We start from the raw sequence: 25,592 nt of genomic DNA, 5'->3' as shown, positions 1-25,592 counted from the left end.
ATTCAAAATAAGAGTGAGCGAAAAGTGGATTCCTGGGTATGCATACGATATCATTGCTCTCATTTGCATTCGGACACACTTTCTTTGATGAAGGAAAAAGTGTTGGAGGTGATCTGAGCTCTGACATTTCTAAGTGTTGTCTGTGAGCCCAGGGAAGGCAGGACATTGGCTTGATCCACACTGGGCCACTCTCCATAGCTCTAACAAAGAGTGCCTCCTTCACCATTTCTCATAGAGAAGGGACTAAGCTTGAAGAAAGGCTGCCTTTTGAGAAAACAGAAAAAGCAGTCGAAACTGTTGCCTTTTGACTCTGGCAAGATTTGTTTGTTGTTTAGGAAGGGAACAGTGCACTGGTTATATCTATGGCAATATTTTTTATTGCTGTGGCCTTCACCTGTCTATTTGCTATCTCACAGATGGCCCGTGATGAATCATGTGATGCACAGTGCTAAGTTAATCTCTTTAATGATATTAATGCTATTTACTTGTATTGTGCTTTAAAATTACAGTTTAAATGTGAACATTTTTGCATTCATTGACTCAGGTAGGTTCACCTTTAAGAATCTTTGAAGTAGGTCTTATCTCTACCTACTGTGAAGAAATAACCTCAGAGGGGTCTTGCGCAAAGTCTATAGCAGGTGAATGATAGAGCTGCGATTCAAATCCAGATCATGTGTTTCCAAGTGGTGTTTTTGTATGCCACTCGGGCTGTGTTGCACCCAACTTCATAACAGTGAAGAACAAAGATGCAGCTACACTTTCAACATTGACATCTCAAGGGAATGTGGCCAGTTTCATGTTGTTGAATGGAATGTCTCACTGGTTCAGAGAAGCCTATCTCTTGGTAGTGGAGACACATCAACCTCTCTCTCCTCGGTCTGTCTTCTTGACTTTGTCTAGTGAGGTAGCCATTCTGCAGAATTTCATCTGCTTTAGGCATGCAGACCCTGTACTGCACGCGCTCATGCACACGTGGGTACACACACACACACACACACACACACACACCACACACAGGACCAAGACTATTCCAGAAGACTATTCCAGATTTGGCAGGGAGAAACATTTCCATTAGGAACTTTAATGGGGAGCTCAACCCAGTGACTGCCTGAGAGCCCAGAAGTGTCACTTCTGACTATCTAAAGACCAGAGCACCTACTTGCTGCCGTGGTTAGCTGCTGGGCTGGTTTTGGGGTTCTTTTGCATTATGGGCTTATGGGCACTTTAATGTGACTTAAATCACAGGAAATCTTGCACAGAAGAGCAGATAAGAAATGCTCCTGCAACCTTGCTCCCTTCCCCCAACACACACATACATATACACACAGAAACACACACACAAACACACACACACACGCACCCTTCTGGAGCCCTGCACACCTACAGCAGGCACTGGCTCTGTGACTAAGATGCTCCTCCCAGGGAGTCACCTTTGGCAGGTGCCCAGACTGTGACATGGGCCACTGAACTGCTCATCATTTGTCTTTCAAAGCCAAGGACTTTTCACCCCTCAGCAAAGTATTTCTCAATCAAAATGCTTATTGAACTTAAAACTGAATGGCCATCTAAAGGGTGGGTCTAGCACTCCCACAGTTGAAGAAATGAAACTTTTGGCTTTGCTGATGCTGAGTCTTGGCTCAAGGTTCCAAGGCTGGATGAAATTCTGCCCTGTACTTGCAAACACATTTGCAGAACTGCTCAGTCAGCCTTCCGGGAAAACCATGCCCACATCCTACGGATTCCTCTTTCTAGCTTTGGTGTTGTCAACACGGAGATCGCTGAGAGTTTAACTCTAAATTGCAGGCCTCCATTGTTCCCTGAACACAAAGGGCAAGGTAGAGAGTAATCAGATAACAAGTGATGAAATTATGGTTTTTGGTGGAAATGCCTTCCATTTCTACAGCACTTCATCTTTCTGGAGAGCTTGCATAATAGGATTTGATCTATACAACATATCTCGGAGGTGAAACTGAGCCAGACTTTCTTTTTTATCTCCATTGTGCAGATGAAGAATCAGAAATGCATAAATACAGTCAGTGATGACTCACATCTATGACAGTGGTCCCATAAGATTGTAATGGAGCTGAAAAATTCCTGTTGTCTAGTGATGTCATGGCTGCGGTAACATCGCAGTGCAGTGCATTCCTCACATGTTTGCGGTGATGCTGGTGTAAACAAACCTATTGCACTGCCAGTCATAGAGAAGCCTAGCACATACAATTATGTAGAGTACATCATAATTGATAATGATAATAAATGACTATTATACTTGTTTATGTGTTTATTATACTATAATTTTATGTTATTTTAGAGTGTACCCCTACTAAAAAAAAAAAGTTAACTGTAAAACAGCCTCAGGCAGGTGCTTCAGGAGGTATTCTAGAAGAAGGCACTGTTATCCTAGGAGAGGACAGCTCCACGTATGTTGCCCCTGAAGACCTTCCAGTGGGACAAGATGTGGAGGTGAAACACAGTGATACTGATGATCCTGACCCTGCCTAGGCTGAGGCTAATCGTGTGTGCTTTTGTCTTAGTTTTTAACAACAACAAAAAAAACTTTAAAAGTAAAAAAATTTAAAAATAGATAAAAGCTTACCAAATATGAATATAAAGAAAATATTTTTGCACAGCTATACGTGTTTGTATGTTAAGCTAAGTGTTATTATGAAAGATTCAAAAAGTTAAAAAAAATCAAAACATTTATAAAGTTAAAAAGTTAATGTATTATTGAAGAAAGAAAAATAAAGTTTTAAAATAAATTTAGTGTAGCCTGAGTATACAGTCTTTATAAAGTCCTCAGTAGCGTACCGTAATGTCCTAGGCCTTCACATTCACTCACCACTCACTCATTGACTCACCCAGAGCAACTTACAGTCCTGCAAGTTCCATTCATGGTAAGTGCCCTATACAAGTGTACCATTTTAAATCTTTATATTGTAGTTTTACTATATCTTTTCTATGTTCAGACATGTTTAGATACATAAATACTTAACATTCTATTACAGTTGCCTACAGTATTCAGTACAGTAACATGCTGTAAAGGTTTGCAGCCTGGGAACAATAGGCTATACCCTATAGCAGAGGTATGCAGCTGGTTATACCATTTAGGTTTGTATAAGTGCACTTTATGATGTTTGCACAACGATAAAATCACCTAATAATGCATTTTTCCAAATGTATCTCCATCATTAAGCTACACATGACTATATATAAAAAGATATAGAGTGAAGAAGTATGTGTGGTGTGTGTGTGTGTGTGTGCGCATGTGTGTGCGTGCATGCAAAAGGGAGGAAACATTTAATCACTTAAAATTATCTCAGATAATATCTGATGACAGGGACTTTTGTGTCATTTAAAGTTTTTGTTGTGTCCCATCTCAAGGTTATCTGGAGTCACACTGACTCCAGGGCTCAAGCCAAACAGAGTGGGAATTCCCACAGCAGGAGCCAGCTTGTTACTGAAGTTCACCTGACCTTGACAAGTAAGAGTAGGGAGAATATGTCCCCAGTTTCATAGGCTTTGTGACTCTCCTGTCTAGAGCCTCTGACTATTTCAGTGGATTGTGGATAACTGCCAATAGCACAGACAAAATGCACAGAACTGATTAGCAGGATTTGAGAGTGATCTATAACCTAAAAGAACCAAACTAAGCTGCTCTTTAATTGCTCTTTAATTGCATGCCGTGGTCTAGAATTGTTTTCTTTCCCCCTTGTATGTTAGTGCTCTTGGTGGCTTGGTTTCCCCTTCTTTTAGAAAACAATGGCTGGCCCAGGGTCACCCAAAGGCTGTTATTGGAGTGCTCACTCTTAACTCCTTCCCAAGCCATTCTATCTCTGTAATACCACTCCCTGGTCTAATAATCAACACCCCACCACCCCAAAGTCGTCCAGAGCCCTCCTTGGCATGGGACACGAATAGCTGGTGCTTCATGCCAGGAACCACCCTGGTGACTAACTGAAGAGCCCAGCACCACTTTATGTTATACAAGTTCTTGTAAAGTTTGCATTTCATTTCTCCTATTCTCTGTAATCTCTTAAAGGTTGGGGAAAAGCTGATGAAGCAAGTCATTATATGTGCTAATTTTCTAATTTCAATTAAAATGGTTATAAAACACATTTTTAAAAATTACTTTTGAACAAAAACCTTAACAGAAACTGAAGGGGCCTTGGTTAGTTCCTAAGAGGCAATATTCCATTTGGAAAGAAGTGTGGCTGTGTTCATTGTCCATGCTCCATAAGGAACACTCCAGGGAATGCCCAGGGGCAGCCTCTGGGAAGGGTTAGAGTGATTTTTGGCACCAACAGCACTCAGAGTCTCATGGCTTTGATGACTAGTCCCTGGCATTCCTATGGCTGCTGTGCCAAGTGCTATGTAATGGTTATCCCCAAATGTGGGGGTGCCTGGCCTTACAAAATCTACACTCTAGGCTTCTAGAGTTGCCTGGAATGGGAGAGGCAGAGAGGCTGAGCTGGACTGGCCTCTTTGGAGTCAGGGAGGGGTGGGGAGGACCTGCAGGCATGTCCCCTGACTAGCTGTGGTTCCAGCTCAGCTCCCACATAGGAAAGTCTCTGCTGGTTGGGGTCTGTTCTAGGTCTGATGGGCAGGTTAGTGTGTTTAGCCTCTGGAATCCATGTTGAGATGCAAAGAGGAAGACGTTCTTCACTCCTGTCCTCTGTTATAGTGAGGAGTGGTCTTCCAAAAGGGGCACACAATCATGGGGCCTGGTGGCTGATCTTGGGAACAATACCCATGAGGGAGTGAGAGAAGGAGGCTCAGACACAGGGTTGAGTAGTGCACAATTGTACTAGAGGCCTCAGCTGATCACACAGGGAGCTCTGAAGCCAAGTTGGCCCTTCGGAGATATCTTGAATGGAGGGAAAGGAGGAGCCCTTGGTACCGCTGCATCGTCCACTTGTGCCTGAGGCATGTAATCTTTGGGAGGCAGCTCCCATTGGCTGAGGGCAACTCCCAGGGAGGGACCCATCAGCAGGCAGCACTTCTGAAGTTAGAAGGATGAGTGTCTTGGCTCAGAAGGGAGATGTGGGCAGTCTCTCCAGCATTTGCTCCTGTCAGAGACCAGAGAAAGAGGAGTATAAAGCTGTGGCCTCTGGTCTGCACTGCTCTAGGTCAATGCCTTGGCCTGATCCATCAGGATACAGGGCCGGTGGGGACAAAGAAAAGTTTCCAGGGAGCCCTGCCAGTGCTTGCTGGAAAAGAACAAGTGTCAGCTGGAAGCTGCAGGGCAGACCCAGTATGAAGAAGAACTGGCCGCTATCTTGTAGATGGAGTCCAGACAACCAGCTTAGGCCTAAGAGGAGAGTCCCAGTGCAGACAAAGAGTTGGTCTGGAAAACACCCCTAATCGGGAGCCGGTTCTAAGATGGTCTAAATCTATGACACTTTCACTAGATTCCCAAAGGTGATTTTAACCTTACTCTGCTTTGCACTTCCTAGTGTATATCATTTTTAAAGCATAGCAGACTCATAGACACTGGATGAGGAGAATAGCTGAGAAACGTTCTTGGGAACTGAGAAATACTGACCAAAGCTAGGAGTGATGTCTGCCTATCAGCGTTCACCAAGTCACTTTATCAGGTCCAGTGTGGTTCTCTGCTCTCTGTTCACCCCACTGGGCATCGTTGCCACCTATCTTTATTTTTCTCTTGCATTTGGGAGGAGGGACAGAGGGTGGCAATGGAGGAGAGGCTGTTTGAGAACCGAATAGGAGAAAAGTCTGGCTGTCTGCACTGTGAACCTTTCTCAGGCCATCATGGGGGTGGTTGGCCAGATGCCAGGGAATGGTGGAACGTTCTGGGCCTGCATTCCCTAGCCAAGAGCATTCGGTGTATAACTCTTATCACCCTGTTACCCCTCTCCCATCACTATTATGCAAAATTAGGTATAACCCTAGCCAGTCATTATCCCCAAACTAACCTCACAAGCATACACACAGGCTGATGCAACCCACAGCCTACGGCACAGTTAGCTGGCCCCTGACAACAAGGTTTAAAGTGTGACCAAGGGTGAAATATTGCCTCACTGGTCTGAAAAGGCTTTTGCCACCAACAAAGAACCATTATGATAACAGGAAGGTGCCGAAAGCCAAGCACAGTATAGACAGGAAAGATCTCTCTTTCTCTACCCTTCACGAAAAAGAGAGAAGTTTTTTAACCCTCCAGTGTCTGGCTAATTTCCTAAGCAACACTGGCCAAGGGTAACTGCAGCTCCACAATGAGCTGGGCATTCAGGAGAGGCAGGAGCAGTTCTTGGCTGGAAGCCTGTCTGCCAGACAGCGCCAGAGGTGGCACCTGGGTGTGTTACCAAGTGGCCTCTATGGGTGCTAGGGGAAGGAGTGTGTAGAGCAGAGAGTGCCACTGGGGCCTCACAGCAATTTTTGTTTTTTAAGTTTCCTGCTTTTTCTTCATTTTCATGCCAACTGCATCAATCAAACATTTAAATAACCAAATGACAAACATTGCTAGAAAGCCCACTAGGTGTCAAGCACCACACTAAATGATTCAGGGGAAAGAAGGAACACACCTGCCCTTGCGTTACTTGGAAGGAGAAGATAAGTACACATAAGAAAGAGAAAATGATAGCCTGATGAGCTGCTGTGAGCACACCAGAAAGCCACACAGGAGGTGCTGCTGAGGTCCAGGGCTGGAACAGATCAGTGGCTCATTTTTCCTTTTAGGTCCCACTGTCTACCATGGTCCACGTGGACCATCAGTCACATGCCTTGCTCCTCTCTGGTCTCAAAGGTGGCAAGAAATGGAAATTTGGTCAATCAGAGATCTCCATTCCTTGGGTCACAGTGAAAGGTCCAGGGATAAACTGGACCTATCCAGTGAGTGGGTCAGTAGGTCAGGGAAAGCTTGCTGGAGGAAGGGTAACATAAACTAGGTGTGAAAGCAGGAACAGGATTCAGATAAAAAAGCAGGTGTTCCAGGCAGAGACCCAGCAAGTGCCTGGCATACAAAAGGCCATGGTGAATAAATGAATAAATGTGGCCCACAGAAAAAAAAAAGGCATTTCTGGAGTTTTCAGGCTAACCATTCAGAGAGGTCATCTAAGAGACAAATGGGGAAAAGGAGGGTTGAAAAGAAAGATTAGAATCAAAGGAAGTCTTGCACTAGGAATTAAGGTATTAGACTTTGATCTTTCATGATTTTCAATGGGGGCTCAGCAATAATCCAGCTTATAAGGTGATAAAGGTCTGACTTTGGGTGAGACTCAATGAGAAATGGGGAGCAGGAGGGTGTCTTCCAGGTATAAAGTATGATGAAGCATGGTAGCTTTACTCACTCCAGTGAGGATGAAAAGGAAGGGACAGATATGAGAGGCATTATGGAGACTAATAAAATAAAGATAAGTTTGAGAAATCAAATTTGGATGCTGTTGTGGCTGCATTAGATTTAGTTGCAAATGGTAAAACCCTATATAAATTAGCTAAAAAAAAAAAAAAAAAGAAGAAAAAAAAAAAGAAAGAATGTATTAGCCATGTCACTAGGAAGTGTAAGGAAACTTCTTGCTGCAGGCACAGCTCCACTCACGACTAGGCTCTTTCTGTGCGCAGGCAAGTGTTTTAGGCAGCCCCAGACTCATCTCCCAGCAAACACAGGTGAGCTTTCCCATGACCTCTGGTAGAAAGGTCCTAAGAAAGACTCTGATTGGCCAGGCCTTGGTCAGGAGTTCATCCCTGGACCTATCACTGTGGCCCAAGGAATTGAGGTCTCTGATTGACCAGATTTCCATTTCATGGCACCTTTGAAGCCAGAGAGGAGCAAGGCATGTGACTGATGGTCCACCCGTTGTAGACAGTGGGACCTAAAAGGAAAAATAAGCCACTCTTGTTGGAAGGAGTGAGATGGGACAGCATGTAGGACACTCAGAAATGATAACTACTGTGGTTCTATGCTGGGAGCATTAACACAAATATGGAAAGAAGGAATTTAGAGTCAAGGAGATGATTTTAGGCATGTGGAGTAGAATCCTGCTGGGACAGAGCTGGTGGCAGGAGTCTGCCCCCAGCAGAGACGCAAGGCTGAGATGACAGGGGGTGTGGAGCTTCAGTAAATCTCCACAGCAGTTTCCACCTATTTCTGCTGACCCCAGTGTCCTGAGCCAGCTTTGTCTTTACAAAGTTGGAACCAGTGAACACAACCAGTGTAGACCTGCTCAGAGAGGAGGTCTGGGCTCCTGATGCTGAAGTTCCAACCCTGCTTCCGCAATTCACCCAGCCCTTCCCCACTGAGATTAATTCCTAACACCTTAGTAAGTGCCATCCTATCACCAAAGGACACTCCAGCTCAGGCAGGGGCCACCCTGGACCTGCTGAAATCACAGGCTGGTCTTTGGCTGAGGTATTTTCTCTGTTTTCACCATAAGAGCAAGTGTAAGTGGTGACCCAGACAGGCTTGGAGACAGATGAACTACCTTGAGAGCACCCAGCCCTGCAGTTACTGTATGCCCTCAGCCAACCCAGCTGGGGCAGCCACGGCAAACCCCCCAGCTCAAGTCAGCCAAGCCAGCATGAATGTGGTCTTCTAATGTTTCACTTTCATGGGTAATCTGAACATCCCCAGGCCACCTTCCTGTGGATCCTGTTTAATTCCAAAGAAATTCAGTAACACAAAGATGATGTTCTTATCCCACTTGCCTACATGCCCATGAGCCAGTCCAATGATTACATCAATAGCATCCTCCCTGCTATTCCTGTCCCCTTCCAGTTTTCTCTCATTGATACCTTCACCCAAGAAGCCACTTGAGGGTACCATACTGCTGTCTGGGCTGTCAGGGTTTATGATAAGAGCACCAGCATGCAGGCCCACAGTGCTGACTTCCTGCAAGAGTTGGGATCATGGTTTTCTCCCTGGCTCTGTGCCACATCTTGTCACCAGGGTCCCACAGAAGTAGAATATGTGCTCTAAGTATCACAAAGTCCCTCATGAAAATAGCTCTTTAAACTTTTTCCTCCAAGCTCTCTCTCCATAGGGGCCTAAAACAGCAGCACCAGGGACCAGGCTGAAGACAGACACATCTCACTTGTCCATTGTCCTTCTCTCACTTTCATGATGCACAGTTAACAAGCAAGAGATCTTTCCACCTCCTTTGCTAAGAAGTGAAAGCATCCACACACATCAACTCACACCAACAGACCCCTGAAGGGTCACTGTCCCCAGCTCTGCTCTGTGCACCATCCACATACATGGCAGACAAAACTGTCAAGCAAGGCTCCCCATCATGCTGACCACAGAATTGGGTCAGAACTCGGAACCATCCTGCTGAGAGCTCGTGTACACCCAGTGGCAGCAGCAGTGGATGCAGACAAGTTAGCAAGGGCAGCAGGAGGATGTGTGCTGATGGCCACACCTGGCTAAGACCCAGAGCCAGGCAAAGGCAGGCCAGGCCACAGAGGGACCTGACTGTGCTATGGACTCATGCTCCTCTGCTGAAATGACACCCTTCACCCCTGAACCCACCAATCATTGTCACGCCCTACCAGGTACTCCATCCCCAACCCCAATACTCTCTGAAAAACACTTGTTCTCCTCCCATATTGCTTCCTCCTCCCTCTTCTCTGCAAAGATAGCCCTTCAAACTCCAGCCTGATCCCAGCCTCTTTCCCAAAGCCTCTTCTAGTCACGTTACCCACTCTCCCTCTCTCCTTCTTGAATCATAGTCAATAAATCTCCCAGTCCCCTCCATTCCACCTCAAGCTCCTTCAAATCTCCTCTCTTCTCTCTGCCTTAGCTTAGGCTCCCCCATGTCTTGTCTAATGATGCTCCTTGCCTGCTCTTCCTGCCTTCTCTCTTGCCTCTTTCAATGTATTCTCTATACTGTGGGGTTCATTCCAAAAGACAAATACAATCATGTCATGATCTACATAGCCAACACTGTTTTTCTGTTTTGTTTTTTGAGACAGGGTCTTGCTCTGCTACAAGTGTGGTAGCATGAAAACAGCTCACTGTAACCTCAAACTCCCAGGCTTAGGCAATCCTCCCACCTCAGCCTCCAGATTAGCTAGGATTACAGGTGCACATCACCACACATGGCTAATTTTTAAATGTTGTGTAGAGTTGGGGTCTCACATGTGCCCAGGCTGGTCTTGAACTGCTTGCCTCACATGATCCTCCTGCCTCGGCCTCCCAAAGTGTTGGGATTACAGGCGTGAGCACTGCACCCAGCCTGCTAACACTTATTGTTGAATGCTTACTGCATGCTAGGTTCTGTTCTAAGTGCTTACATGCAAAATGTGTTGAAATCTCATAGTAACCTCATGAAGTAGGCATTATTTCTCCCATTTCATAAAGGAAAAAACTGAGGCCAAGAGAGGTTAAGTAACCTGGCCAAGGTCATACAATTAGTGACAGAGCCAGAATGTGAACTCAAGCCTCCAGGCTTTAAATTCCTCACTCTCAAGCAATGCACTGTAATCATACTGCTTCTCAATTGTTCTCCAGTCTTCTTAGCTCATTTTTCTGGCTCCTGCCCACCTCTGTCTCCAGACTCATCCATTTTCACTTGCCCACATGCAACTTTGTTCCCCCTTCCACCCCAGTGGTGTGCCAGTGAATATTTAACATTGGCTTTCTGGAAAATAAAGTCCTGACTTGCAGCATTTGCCAACCTCCATGGTGTAAATGCTCCCATCATGGCTGATTTCAAGCTATGAACATGATGTCACTGAATGCAGAGATGGGAAGAGATGTGCACAATCAGTCTGTGAGCTGAGCTGGCAGGAGCTGACTCCAGCACACCACTGATGGGATCCAGCTCTGTCACCCTCCATGACTGCTCGTCAAGGATGGAGTACCTTGGACCTCACACACCCATCCACCTGATCACATGTAGATCCGGAAAGTGCTGTTGAAAGCCCACACTTATTTCTTTGCCCACCAATGGAAGTCTTAAGGCAGAACTGAAGGCTGCTGTCATTTCCAGACAGGCCCCTGTCTCCTACTTGCCACAGTAGATTTGACTCATCACAGCCCCTGCCCTCCTCCACCAAAACACCCCACCCTGCTGCCTGGGTCTGTGTGTCTGTTCTTCTCCATCATCTCACACTTCCAGGGGGCCCATCTCTTCTCATTCCTTCCTATGAGGATGTTTTGGGAATATGGATGTCCCATAAGCCCCTCCCATTAAGCCATTCTTAGGCCTCCTTGATCCTCTTTCTCCACAGACTGAACCCTTCCTCCATGTCCCAATCTCTGACTGACACCGCCATTCATCGCATCAGCCAAGCCAGGAACATGGGCATGATCTGAGACCTCCCTCCCCTCTCCCACTTCAGCCTAGGAACCAAGCCCTACAGAGTCTACCCTTGTGATATCTGTGGCCTCCATCTCCTGCCTCTCATGGTCCCATCTCTGCTGCGGCTATCACCAAACCACTCTCTTCCTGAATTGCTGCCACAGTCTTACACCTGCATGCCTCTGCTCTGGCCCATCCCCACATCGCTACCAGGAGACCTGGCTCCCCATGATACCAAGCCTGCCCCTCCTGCTCCTCTCCTCAGTGCCCAGGGTGCCCAGAGTCCTTGCCTTTCACCTGGGCTTCCACACTTACCTGGGTTCTTCAGTGTGGGGGACCTGGTCAGAATGCTTCCTCTCTTCAATTTTAGTCTCCAGCTCTCCTTTGGTCTCTGTCTATGCCCTTGATTGAGCACTTCTGCCTCCTAAGTGGGAGTCTGGGTCCAGAGGTATCCTCTTGCCCAGTCTACCCTGGGCCACATCCACAGTCCTGGGGGAAGGTGTCTGCCCCACTGTAGCACATATGTGTGTTTGCATCTCCTGTTCAAGTGGGAACTCGCTCTTATGCCAGGCAGCCCCAAGGATTGAGCTCCACTGCTCAGAGATCAGAAGATATTCCTAAGGTCAGGATGAGCTTCAGTGGACATCCTGGGGGCTACTCCTAGGGGAGGCGGCTAAGGTGGGCACAGCTCATAGCCAGGACCCTGTATTTTCCTCCCAACTCCTAATTAAAGACCAAGGGGTTTACCCAAAGAAAGTACTTGCTTTCCCTTTGTATGTCTCCAGTGCTGTGTACAATAACCACTACTACTAGGTATGGCTTGGGAGTAACATTTTCTTAATAAATATTTAATGTGGTGTTACCATAGAAACCACACTCACTGTATAAGAATGGTCAGTTTTCATAGCCTCACAATCAAATGCTAATATTAATACTACCGACTGAGACTACAGCACACTTCCCTGGTCTTGGTTATTCTGGATCTTGTGGGACCTGGGGCCATCTCTAGGATCACCAGTCAGCATCTCTTTTCTTTAAACCACTCTACTGAGATATGATTGACAGGTAGAAAGCTGGACATAGTTAATGTATACAACCTGATGAATCTGTAGATATCACCTGTGAAACCATTGACACCATCCACCAAGGCCATCCATCACCTCTCAAAGTTTCCTCTCACTCCCTTTATTATTATTATCATTATTTTTGTGTGTATGGTAAGAACACTTAACATAAGGTCTACCTTTTTAGCAAATTTTTTTTTTTTTTTTTTTTTTTTTGACAGAGTCTTGCTGTCGCACAGGCTGCAGTGAAGTTGCGTGATCTTGGCTCACTGCAACCTCTGCCTCCCAGGTTCAAGGGTTCTCCTGCCTCAGCCTCCTGAGTAGCTGGGACTATAGGCACCTGCTACCATGCCCAGCTAATTTTTGTATTTTTAGTAGAAACAGGGTTTCACCATATTGGCTGGGCTGGTCTCAAACTCCTGACCTTGTGATCCACCCACCTTGGCCTCCCTAAGTGCTGGGATTACAGGCATGAGCCACTGCTCTCAGCCTACAAATTTAAAGTATACAATATAATATTCAAAGCTACAGGCACTATGCTGTATAGTAGATCTCCAGAATTTGTCTTGTGTAATGGAAACTTTGCACCCTTTGACCATCATCTCCCCTTTCCCCTTTTGCCAATCGCTGGCAACCACGATGCTACTCTGCTTCCATGAGTTTGACCAACATCTTTAAATGTGGTGCCAGGTCACAGAGATGTGTGGGATAGTTAGTTTACAGAACAAACCTGTGGAGAGTTTCCTCAGAGGAAACCACATTGGTGACCCCTCCTGACTCATCCAGAGCCACCTGAGCCAGTGCATTAAAAGCTCTTTGTAGAGAAGTGATGACTTGGGACAAATGCATTAGGTGACACTAAGTGTGCATGTGTTTGGGGCAGTCTTGGAGACGGTGCTGACCATGACTGAGCTACCGGGGTCCTTCCTCCAGCCTGAGAGGCAAGAGCGCCCAGGAAGTGGGCAGCCAGAGCTCTCTAAAGGTCCCTCTTCCCAGGTGAATTTTCTTTCTGACTGCAGGAATGCTGGGCTCTTGTTGCCTGGTTTGCTGACCGCTATCCAGAGCCAGTACTGGCCACAGCACACATCCAGCCTGAGCCTGAACATGGCTGCCTGTCCACACTCCTGATGCCTTCCTCTTCCTTAGAGTCCACTTCAAGTTATTCAGATAACCAGAGTCTCCTCCGTCTTCACTGTATCACAGCTGTAATCTTGTCAGGATAAACCGATTGTGCTGGATCTTTTAAAGTCTATCTGTTGGAGGTTTCCAGGGAATTTATTTAGTGCTTATCTGATTAACTGGGGCCAATTCACTAAGCTTCCAAGTAATGGAATCTGCTTTAAGCTTCAAGACATTGAAACAAAGAAACTTAGACAAAGATGGCTGAGATAAAAATTCATAGTGCAACAAAGGCTACGTTGTAGACTGTCAGAAACAGAAAAAGTTTAGGATAGAATTTATATAGCTCTCAGGGTGGGGAACAGGGCAGTTAATTCAATCCTAAGCGACAAATGTGTGACAGAGCGAAAAAAAAAAAAAAAGAAGCCTCCTTTTCTATTTAAGTAGCCAGTATGTCATTGTTTTTGAGGTAGTTGACTGATTTTTGAATCTGGTACGAGACTATCAAGATCCATGTTAAACACAAGAAGCCAAGAACAGTAGTTACCTAGGCAGGGTGGGAACTGGGCAGAAGGGAACAAGACTGGGAGAAAGCATTTTTGCTGTCTAAGAGTATTTATACTTTTTGGCTGGGTAGAATGGCTCATGCTTGTAATCCCAGCACTTTGGGAGGCCGAGGTAGGCAATCACTTGAGCACAGGAGTTCCAGACCAGTCTGGCCAACATGTTGAAATTCCATCTCTACAAAAAATACAAAGATTAGCCAGGTATGGTGTCATGTGCCTGTAGTCTCAGTTACTTGGGAGACTGAAGTGTGAGGATCACTTGAGCCTGGGAAGTTGAGGCTGCAGTGAGTCATGATCACACCACTGCACTCCAGCCTGTGTGAGAGTAAGACCCTGACCCCCCAAAAAAATAGTTTATACTTTTTGTGTTTCAAGTCATACAAATGTATTACGCCTTTTGAAAATTAACCCATTTCCTATTTAGAAAATAAAAGTGCAACTCACTGCCAGCAATTTTACATAAACATGCTCTTTGAGGCTGAAGGAAATCTGATTTTCGGTATGAAAATAAAATATAAAAACTATTCTTGGAGTTATTTCTAAGCAGAACTTGTCTCTAATCCTAATGTAACAGAAATATATGTGATGTTACATTATGATTAGAAGCAAGAGTATTCTCGGGGCAAACAGGAAATGGGTTAAATGAAAATAACAGTTTAATTTACTTTGCTATTTTGAAAAATAAATATAGCATCCAAGACAACATTTCAATTAGGCAGATCCTCTGAAACTAGATAGGGGTTACAAAAGCATATATTTTTAGTCATGGAAAACATCATTTATCAAAGAGTTCTGAGCCTCTTGGTTTGTGCTCTTAGTCTAGGCCTTGAAAAATATGAACATAACAAGGCTGGTACCTGTCTTCAGGCTTTGCCGAGGTACACTTGGTGAAAATCAATGTGACGTGCTGGGACTACGTGGCAAGCAAGTGGCTATGTGCAGGTCTGTCGGATTAGAGTCAATGGCCAGAGCAGCAACGAATCACCCCATTTGCAGAGAGATGTTGTGCCAGAGAAGCCAAGTGCCAAGGAGGAAGGCTGGCAGAAGCTCTGCTCAAAAGACTAAGTGAGTGTGTGTGTGTGTGTGTGTGTGTGTGTGTGTGTGTGTGTACAACAGCCTAACAAAAAGCAGGTATATAAATAGGAAGCAACGAACAGTAGAATCCATGCCCAAGGTTGAGATAAGTGAAGAAAGAAAATTGTGCCCTGATGGGTTTGAGTTCAAATTGTGTGGTAGAAACCTACACCACCCATTTGGGCAAATCAGACAGGCACTAGCCGCGCAGCTGAGCTGGAAAAGTGTCTGTGGGAGGATGCCAGGAAAAACACTATCACCCACCCTTTGAAGGAGGGGGATGTGCTGAATCTTGGTAACCAGGAGAACTTAAAACTGGAGCCGGGAGTGTGATGTGACCACCCAGAGGGAGAATGCACAAACAAAATATGAAGGGGAAAAAAGTTTAATTAAAAAGACAGCAGCGATGAGAGATTTAATTTCAGCCATGCAGCCAGCCCAGGGCCCATGTGGGGAAGTAGAGATACTGCAGGAAGTGGGGCAGGAGGGGATGCTGGAGGCCTCTCATTTCATGGAGATAAGGTATCTGGCAGCCTGTAGAACAAACAAGGCGCTGCCTGGGAGAGATGCAGGTACCCCTCAAGCCATAAAATCCCTCTTCTGGTCCCCAGCAAGCACTGATTCCACGGTAGGTAACCTGAGGGGACTGAATAGTCACAGATGAAAATAATCCCTTTAGTTCAAAGGTCATCTCTGCCACCCTGCTCAAGGACAGCAGGTTTCAAGACCTGAGATCTGAGTGTCGCCGCCTTTGTTCCCAAGGGCCTTTGAGCACTGGCCGGAAAAGGCCCTAGAGCATCTGGGGTTCTACAGGGTAAAGAGAGCAGGGTCTATAATTTCCCAACCCTGGGGAGGAGAGAGAAGGAGCAGCAGACATACAACTTCCCGAAAAGCACAGCTGGCAAGCACACCCACACCGTTAGGCTGCAACTCCCTGAACTAATTAAAAGGCAGAGCAGTGGGAATTTCTGTATTGCTGCATAAGCAGCTCTTGGGGAAAATATGCTCGTGGTATTGCAAACACAGGGCTCCCTCTTCACTTCCAAGAGCCAAGTCGGACACAGGTGATTATAGTTTAGGACTAAATGTGTGGGTAGGAATGTGTGTGTGTGTGTGTGTGTGTGTGTGTGTGTGTGTGTGTGTGTGTGTGTGTGTGTGAAGGAGGGGGGTGGAGAAGCACTCAGCCAGAGAGAAATGCAATGTGATGGAAATACTTAAAGAGACTATGATCTTCTCTCTGATTCCCCTTGAGGACAGAACAACAGGCAAAGGACTCAAATTGCACCACCAGAGAATTTGTGTGGCCACTAGGAGAAAAAAAAAAATCCTACAACTTATAAGGGAGTATTTTTGCATTGCAATCTCTAGGAGGTGTTTTCCTCTCTTTCTAAGTTTAAAGATTCATTGTTTGAGTTTAACCCCGCTTGGAGCCAGAAAGATGGGCCAAATCAACACCAAGAGTGTTTTTCTGCTCTGTGAATCTATGGAAAGGAAAATTTTTTCCAACTCTTTCCTCATAATAACACTCTATCAATGTGGAGAACTCCTCTGGTGCAGAACTTTCATATCTTGGATTGGGGATCCCAGAGGGAGCCCAGCTGACAGGATGCCCTTAGGAGACCCACTTGTGGGCCACCAGGAGAGTTATTTGATGAGGGTGTTGGGAATGAAGCTGAGCTGCAGGATGTGAGATAAAAACCCTGACATCAAGAAAGAGGACAAAAGCAGCGCATCCCCTCTGTCTTCCCTGGGGAAGGCCCAGTGGAGGCTGGACTTTATCCTGGGACAGTGATGGATTGCACTGTCTGGGCTTATGAGACAGAAAGGGGAAAGGCTTTTCAGCAAGATAGTCAGGGACAGAAGGTGGCTCAACTGTCACTTGGCCCAGACGCCACTGGAAATCAATCCCAAGTCCTTGGTCAAGAAGATTTAAAGTTGAAACAGCAAAAGAATACTTCGAGGCATCTAACGGAAGAGCTGTGACCCTGCTGGGGGAGTGCCCTGCCCTGTCCCCACCATAAGGACTACCAGAAAGGAGGTATAGCATCAGTAATGGCAGAGGCAATGACAGCTCACGTAGGCCACCAGGAGACAGTGCAGAGAATGCCTCTGCTCTGATCCCGATCCTGGCCTCAGAAAAACTTGAATGATTGCTAAAAATCTGTGTGGGCCCCCTGGGACTCTGCAGGTAGAAACTGGGCTATGCCTTCAGTGGGCTTGGGGTTCCAGTGACTCTACTAGGAGGGAGCTCAGAGGCAAACGTATTTTGTTGCCAGTATGTTGCCCCTTTCTGACTATGTCCCTCAGGCAGGCATTGAGGGAGGAGTTTATATATATAGGATGGCACATAACCTGGGAGCATCCCCATGAACATACAGAGGGAGTGTGTAGAAAATACCTATATTAAAATATAAGGAAACTAATGCTTCAATAGGTTATCAACAATTTATCCAAATAGTAGTTGGTGGGAGAACTGGTCATAGGCAAGGAGTTATTGAGAAGGGAGGAAAGGCATGGGGCAATAGAGTACCTACCAGTTTTCTAGAGAATTAACTAGGTCCTACTAACAAATTATATTTCAGGACCACAGACAGCAGCACAGGAGCACCATTTTGGTGCATACTCCCACTCCGTTTATTTCATCTATGTCAGTGGTGTCATCTCTCACCCATTAAACCCAGTCCAGGCTCTCAGTGGAAGCTCTGAGGAACTTCTGAGGCTACACAGAAAATAGTCTGAAGACCACTGTACTATACTTTTCACAAGGGAATGATAAATCAATTATCTTTATTTCCAATCCAGTCCTTGTCCAGTACTAATAATACCAGCTAATGTTTATTAAGCATTTACTATACCCATGTACTGTGTTCTCATTTTATCCCTATAACAACCCTACAAGGTTAATTCCATTATCATATCCATTTTATAGATGGAGAAATGGAAAGATGAGGAAACTAAGATAAGCTGAAATAGGAGAAACAGCAAAATTAAGTGACTTTTTCTGAGGTCACACAGGCAATCTAATTCCAGAACCCATACCCACAGTCACCCTGTCAGAGTTGTGTTCTTGAACTTTATACATAGAATTCAGGCAAAATGGTAAGAGACACGACATAGGGCAACTTGGCACGTGAAGTCATCAGGGACCTGGAAAAGCATCTGCTTTAGTGCCTAGGAACTGAGAGTTCTGTTTCCTATTAAGATTCTGCCTCTTATTGCTACCTGCAAAAACTACAACAAGTTATATAACGTTTCTATGTCCCTTTTTCCTTTCCCAGTGGAACAATGAAGTGAACCAGGCATCAAGGGCAGATTTGGAATAGGTAAATACCCAGAAGCTGCTAAGGAAAATAAGTCGTAAGTTAGAATGTCTGTTTCGTTTTCTAAATTGTGTGGTGTTTTAGAGCTGTCAGGGACCTGCAGATCTTAGAATCCATATTCTGCAGGATCTTTAATATTTTATCTATATGAACACCTCACTCAACACAATAATCCTTCCAACCACATTCCTGAGATGGTGCTGAGGTCTTTTAGGGCCAGGTCGCTCCTTGGGTCACCAGGAAGCCATCCCTTCTCCACAGCACACCCTTCCTCTACCAAATGTACCCAAATATAGCACATCATAGCATTTTCCAAAGCTGCTTCTAAGATTGCACCATATCCATCTCCCTCCCACCAGAGATACTATTTGCGCCCTCTGCTGCAGCCAGAGCAAATAATATCCCACTTCCTCCTGGCAGCCCTTGGCATGAAGGTGAGTTATTACGCCTCTCATAATGTCAATGGAAGGCTAGGCATTTCAAAGGGAACAAGTGAAATATGATTTGTTCTAGCCTCATCAGAGGTGAGGGTCATGGATCAGTGGAGTACAAGAGATAGTCTGGAGATGTCAGCAGGGGCCAAATCACAAGGGACATTGTATAAGATTCTATGCTGAGGGCAATGGAGAGCCACTGAAGGCTTTTAAGCAGGGGAGTGACACAATCAAATTTGGATTTTAAGAAAAATCACTGACTACAAGTTGGAGAGAGGATTGGAGGCAAATGTGAGACTGGGGGCAGGACATGCCATGGCCAGACCAGGGCACAGTAAAGCAGGCCTCTAACCTCCTAGCTTCTAGCAATGCTGCCAGTGATGGTGAGCTATACCAGCAGCCATAGCTCACTCTTGGTTCACATTCAGCTCTGGGCAACAGAGCCTTTCTACAGGAATAGCAATGTTAGCTCTTTCCCAGCATCTATCTCTGCAACTAACTGTTTTAAATATAATCTTGTTAGTTTCAGCTCTTCCTTTTGGGCTATTGAAATCTTTGTGCATCTTGATCCAACTTTTTTTTTTTTTTTTGAGATGGAGTCTCACTCTGTCGCTCATGCTGGAGTGCAGCAGCGCTATCTCGGCTCACTGCCACCTTCGCCTGCCAGGTTCAAGCAATTCTCCTACCCTCAGCCTCCCGAGTAGCTGGGACTACAGGCATGCGCCACCATGCCCAGCTAGTTTTTGTATTTTCAGTAGAGATGGGGTTTCACCATGTTGACCAGGATGGTCTTGATCTCTTGACCTCTTGATCCGCCCACCTCAGCCTCCCAAAGTGCTGGGACTACAGGTGTGAGCCACCACACACGGCCATCAACTTCTTCTTTTTTACTTAAGGGGAAATACTGAAAGATTTGCTGAAGGGCCATGGATAGTCATTGGTGGTAGGGACAATACTGAACCCAGATTTTCTGACTCCTAAACCAGGCACCCTGGTATTCTATCTCTCTAGGAAATTGATCTGTTTACAGGAACTAGAATCAAGATTGACTAGAAGATTGATAGGTTAGTAGGAAAAACAGGTTGTAGCTTACAGACCCCAAAGGCAGGGAGAGAGGACCCTACATCCCTTTCTCATGTTTCCTCCTGTTGACTAAAAGATGCCTGAGTTTGAATCTACAATCCACAGGGATGGCATAACAAGTCTTCAGGCAGCTGAAAGTCACAGTTGTTCAAACTAGTCATTGTGGCACTTGACAATATCAAAAGACTTGAGGGAATTTCATAGATGAAAAAAATATCTTACAAGCTAATGAATGCTTAACAAAAGCTTCTCTATGGAGCTGAACTAGTTCAGAACATAAATGCTGTTTAGGGAGACTGGACAGGAAATGGGACACCCCTGTGCAGGTGGGAAGGGGATGGGGGCAGACAGAAAGCTTCCCTGGATGATTTCCTAAGAATCACTGTCTGTCTCCTGGGACCTAATCCACTTGATTTCTGGTCAGGATTTATTTCCATAACCCCATGAAACCTGGTGACTGGCCCCTGCTCATGAAAGTCGTGGACCAGGCTCCAGTTGCACAATCAGCCAGTGCCCAGTGCCTATAAAGTCTAGGACTGGATTTCCACATGGTGCTGGGAATCAGCAGTGAACTGTGTCCAAAGCTCTGTCCCAGCCTGACCAGTACCTCTTAGGTTAGTCCATTCCCCCACCCCAGCCACCGCACCTCCATTAGCTCTTTTTTCTTTTGTTTTCTTGATATTAATGCTTATTTTATATATATATATATATAAAACACAGAACAGCCTTCTCCTTCTAGCCAGCTCATCCTACATCTCTTGTGTTGGCCTCATAGGACTTCCACTCAACTTCTTCTCTATTGCCCACTTGAATCCCCTCCTCAAGTCCCGCTAAAACGGTGATTTCTGAGTAGCCTTATTTGTAAGCCAAATGCTGTTACTGAAACATCAAAGTTGTCAGATGATCAAAAACTTTGTTGGTCCCTTTAAAGTAACCATATGCTTTTCTTCCAATAACTATCAATCGGCCACGTTTCACAAAGGAAGCTAACAGCAATCAGGAGTAACTCCAAAATACACTCTTCAGGGAGAGACTACGTAAGCCTGCATAGACTTTTCAAACAGGCACATGAGCATTATTTAAAAAAGGACAAGCGGCCGGGCACAGTGGTTCATGCCTGTAATTCCACCACTTTAGGAGGCCGAGGTGGGTGGATGAGGAGGTCAGGAGATTGAGATCATCCTGGCCAACATGGTGAAACCCTGCCTCTACTAAAAATACAAAAATTAGCTGGGCTAAAAAATACAAAAAGTAGTGTGGTGGCATGCACCTGAGTCCCAGCCACTCAGGAGTCTGAGGCAGGTGAATCACTTGAACCCAGGAGGCGGAGGTTGCAGTGAGCCGAGATTGCACCACTGCACTCCAGCCTGGTCAACAGAGCGAGACTCCGTTTCAAAAAAAAAAGAAAGGAAAAGAAAGAAAGACAAGCAAACCAAATTATGTACGTTTTGACCCTAGCCCTGATACTTATTGTCCAAGCTGTAAAGGAGGCCCCACATAGCCTGTACTGAGACAGTTGACCAACACCCAAGCCCTGTCCCTATGGTCTAACAAACCTCTCCTTGGCAAAGCAACGGCCCAGAGTTATCTATCCCATTCAGAAGATTGGATGGCAAGAGCTTCATTAAGCAGTCAATGAGGGAATACTTTTTCAAAGAGCATTTTCTATAGCTTTCTATCTGGTTTCTCACACATCTTCAATGACATCTGAAAAGCTTTGTTGAAGTGAAATGTATTTGTCTGTGGCCAGGTTACTCAAATTGCCTCTCTTCCTTGCCAGGGAATTCCAAAATCTGGCAAGAGATGTCTTGTATAAAGTCTCACACAGCAGGAAAGAAAAGCCTTGCTGACACAGAGGACTTCCAGAGGATTAAACACAAACCACATTTTTAAACAAAATAGAGTAAACTAAAAAGTAAGCTAAAATAAAAGCTTACTCTGGTTACCCACTTTCAGAGAAGCCGCTAAGCCATCAGAGGCACTGGTGCTACACATTAGCATTTTAGCTTCTTAACTTGGACACATCACCAGCTGAGCAATTGCTGCGTCCAGGTAAATTTAATTGAGTTTAACATCCCTCAGTCCTAGAATCTTTCAACGCCAGTGCCTGTGAACTTATCTAACGACCGGAGGCAGGTGAATCTCATGGTGCTGATGCTTTTATCTCTCCTGGGCTTGGGCATCATACAAGAGGGGATTCAGGGGTGTATCAAGCACCCTCAGCCTGGGGGCAGCTGTGTGCTTTTGGCCACGGGTGCTCTTGGAGAGGCACAGAGGTGCTCTCCACAGAGAGGCAGCAGGAGCCAGGCATGCTCCTGACCACTCCAGCCTCTACCTGCCCAGTGCTTGTGTGTCTGGTGAATCACAGGGTGATGTGGACAGGTCCAGGAGGTTTGTTGTGTGCTTGCTTCTTATCATAGGGTGCTTCCTGTCCTGAACTGGAAGGATAAAGGAAGGGCTTTCTTAAGAGATGCATATTTTTTTAAAAATTCATTTTCTATATGTTTTCAAGAAGGTACATGGCAGCATTATCTCTAAGAGGAAATCACTGGAAAAAAAAGTGCCTGCCATTCAGGGACCAATTTGAAATAAATACAATTTTCCACATAATGGAATAAAACAGAGGAGGATGTATATTTGCTGCTATGAAAATGTCTCTAAGATACATTGCTGGGTGGAAAAAAGTAAAGTTGCAAACATACTTAGGCTTACAGTAAGGTCCAAATCATGCTTATTTTTGTATATGCTTAGAAAAAATGTCTGGAGCAATTCACAAGAAACTTGAAGCAGTGAACACTCTAGGAAATAGAACCACTTAATTTTTCTGCACTTTTTGAATTTTCTTTTTGACTCTGTATGTACATAGGATTTTTATAATAAAAGCAGTTTTGAAAAATTCCTTTCTTGCCTAATGAAAAATATTCTTGTCAGCTAGCCAGGAGCTTCCAACAAACAAAAGATCTCCATCAGCAATCAAGCTGCAGTGAATAAGCTTGAAACGAGAAACTCAATTTCCTAGGAAAGTATCTAGAACAAAAGATTTCAGTGAGGCTGAAGGAGGGAGGTATCTCCAGCAGTATCAGGCAGGTTCTGATACTTCCCAAGCTGAGAAGCATTAACTAAACATACTGCATGTTAACTCTTTTTAATTTTATAGGCTAGAAAATGTCTGCATATGAAGCAGAGAAAATAATATAATGAACCCCCATGTCCCCACTACCAAGTGTCATTAATTAACTTGGCTAACCTTGTTTCATACCCAACCCACCCCCTACTGTCTTCCTACCTCCAAACATGCCATTTTATCTGAGGAAATGTATTACTATAAGTTAAAGATTCTTCCCTTTCTAAACATTACCACAATATAATTGTTTTTTAAATTGTCAATAAGCCATTATTTTATTAAATATCTAGTAAGCAAATTTTCAAACAAAATCTATATATTGTATTTGGTTGTTATGTCTATTATGTCCATTTTATTATAATTTACAGAGCTCTCTCCTGGAATTTCCTTGCAATTTATTTCTTGAAGAAATCAGGTCATTAGTTCTGTAGAGTTTCCCACATTCTGGATCTTGCTGATTCTACTGCCTGTGGTATTTTTTAACATGCCTTTCTGTACTCTCTACTTCCTGTAAATTGGTAGGTAGATCTAGACTTACTCTGATTTATGTCCAATTCTTTGCCAATGGGTGGTATACTCTGTCAGAAGATATATAAAGTCTTATGTCTTCCTATTTGTGATCTAGGCTGCCCGTGATGATTATTACGGGTTGAACTGTGTTCCCCAAAAAGATATGTTGAACTTTTAACTACCCACCAATGCTGTGCCTGTGATCGTGACCTCATTTGGAAATAGAGTTCTTACAGATGGAATCAGGTTAAAATGAGGTCATACTGGATTAGGGTGGGCCTTGATTCAGTCCTTATAAGAGGACAATTTGAACACAGATAGACACAGGGAGAAGATAGCCATGTAACCATGGAGGCAGAGGAGGGAGTGATGCTTCTACAGGCAGAGGAATGCTGAGGATTGCTTGCTGGCAAACAAAAGGAAGAATTCTTTCCTAGAGGCTTCAGAGGAGCACAGCCCTGTCAGTATTTTGATTTCTGATTTCAGCCTCCAGAGCTGCGGGACAATAAATTTCTGTTGTTTTAAGCCACCCAGTTTGTGGTACATTGTTATGGCAGCCATAGGAAACTAATACAATTATTTTTACCTAGAATAATTATTTCTTTAAGAGCTTGCAAATATTTCTTCTGCTTTCTTCTTCCTCCTCTTCTTTTTCCTCCTCCTCTTCCTCCTCCTCCTCTTTCTCCTCCTTGTCCTCCACCTCCTCCTCCTCCTCCTCCACCTCTTCCTCTTCTTCTTTCCCTCTTCTTTCCTTCTCCTCTTCCTCCTTCCTCCTCCTCCTCCACAGGCATGCACCACTGTGTTAATTTATTTATTTATTTTTTATAGAGATGGGGGTCTCGCTATATTGCCCAGGCTGGTGGCAAACTCCTGGGCTCAAACAATCCTCCTGCCTTGGCCTCTCAGAGTGCTAGGATTACAGGCATGAGCTACCACACCGGGCCCAATATTTCTAAATTATTGGCTGGAATAATCCTATAGAAAGAAACATTCCCTCCTCTACCATTTGGTTACCCTGAGGTTCAATTTATATGGCAAATGTAGATTCCTTTTCTTTACTTTCCTATTTTCAGAGTAATGAGTTTGTTACCCTGTATCATCCAAACGTGAACAATGGTGTTTATTTATCTTTTTTGAACATCATTATAAACTTGTGAATTTCCAACAGACTTCATGTGGATTTCAGTCCTTTTTAGTTATTCTTATTCATATTCACATTGTCCCATTTGTGGCCAGTGAGAGCCTTGACAAGTTGACTTCTGAGTCCTGTTGACACGACCCCAGGGATCTCTGACACTTCCCTCACTATCTGGTATATCATGTTTCAGTCTCATGTGCAATTCCTCCTCTGGACCATCCATTTCTGAAAGAAACCCTGGTTCCATTTGGTGGGAAACATAATTTAGAGACTACAAACTGGTACTAGGGGCATGGACTGCATTTGACTAGTCTTGTTTCTTAATCAGAGATGGAAAACAGATTTAAGATAAGAAAATGTATCATTAGTTAACACTAATATATTTTATTCAAATTTAAAATTATAGAATGTTTACTAATTATTAAAATTTTATATTTGCATCTCTTTTATAGTGAAGAATCTTGGTTTCTATCAACATTAGCCTAATTACTTATTTGCTCTATCCTATAATATATATAGTGAATAGTGTCAGAATAATAATACCAATATTATTATCAGCAATCTGATTACTAAAATCATGGAGTCTTTTTTTTTTTTTTTTTTTTTTTTTTTTTTTTTGCCAACCAAACCAGCAGCAGCAGTGAAATTGAGTTGTTTTTGCCTTAGGATAAACTGGCTCTATCGCTTGTCGTATAAGCGATAGAGCCAGTTTATCCTAAGTTTTAGCCACTACTCACACCTCCTACAGTTTATCCTGGTTTTAGCCACTACTCACACCTCCTACTGGGTTCCCAGCCACCTGCCAGTTCTGGCTCCTCCAACACGACCCACTTCTCTAGGATCAGGGATTTTCCCTGCTGTCCACTTTTCTCCAACCCTTCTTTGCTCAGCTGAATCCTACTCAT

General features: G+C 44.5%; 1 pseudogene; it reads right to left on the bottom strand.

The window, feature by feature from the left end:
• Positions 1-503: 503 nt before the first annotated feature.
• On the bottom strand, positions 504-25,592 carry LOC100425842 (uncharacterized; annotated as a pseudogene).

The sequence above is a fragment of the Macaca mulatta genome, chromosome 1 (assembly GCF_049350105.2).
Source record: "Macaca mulatta isolate MMU2019108-1 chromosome 1, T2T-MMU8v2.0, whole genome shotgun sequence".
NCBI classification, from domain to species: Eukaryota; Metazoa; Chordata; class Mammalia; order Primates; family Cercopithecidae; genus Macaca; species Macaca mulatta.
This window is presented reverse-complemented; position numbering and strand designations above follow the sequence as displayed.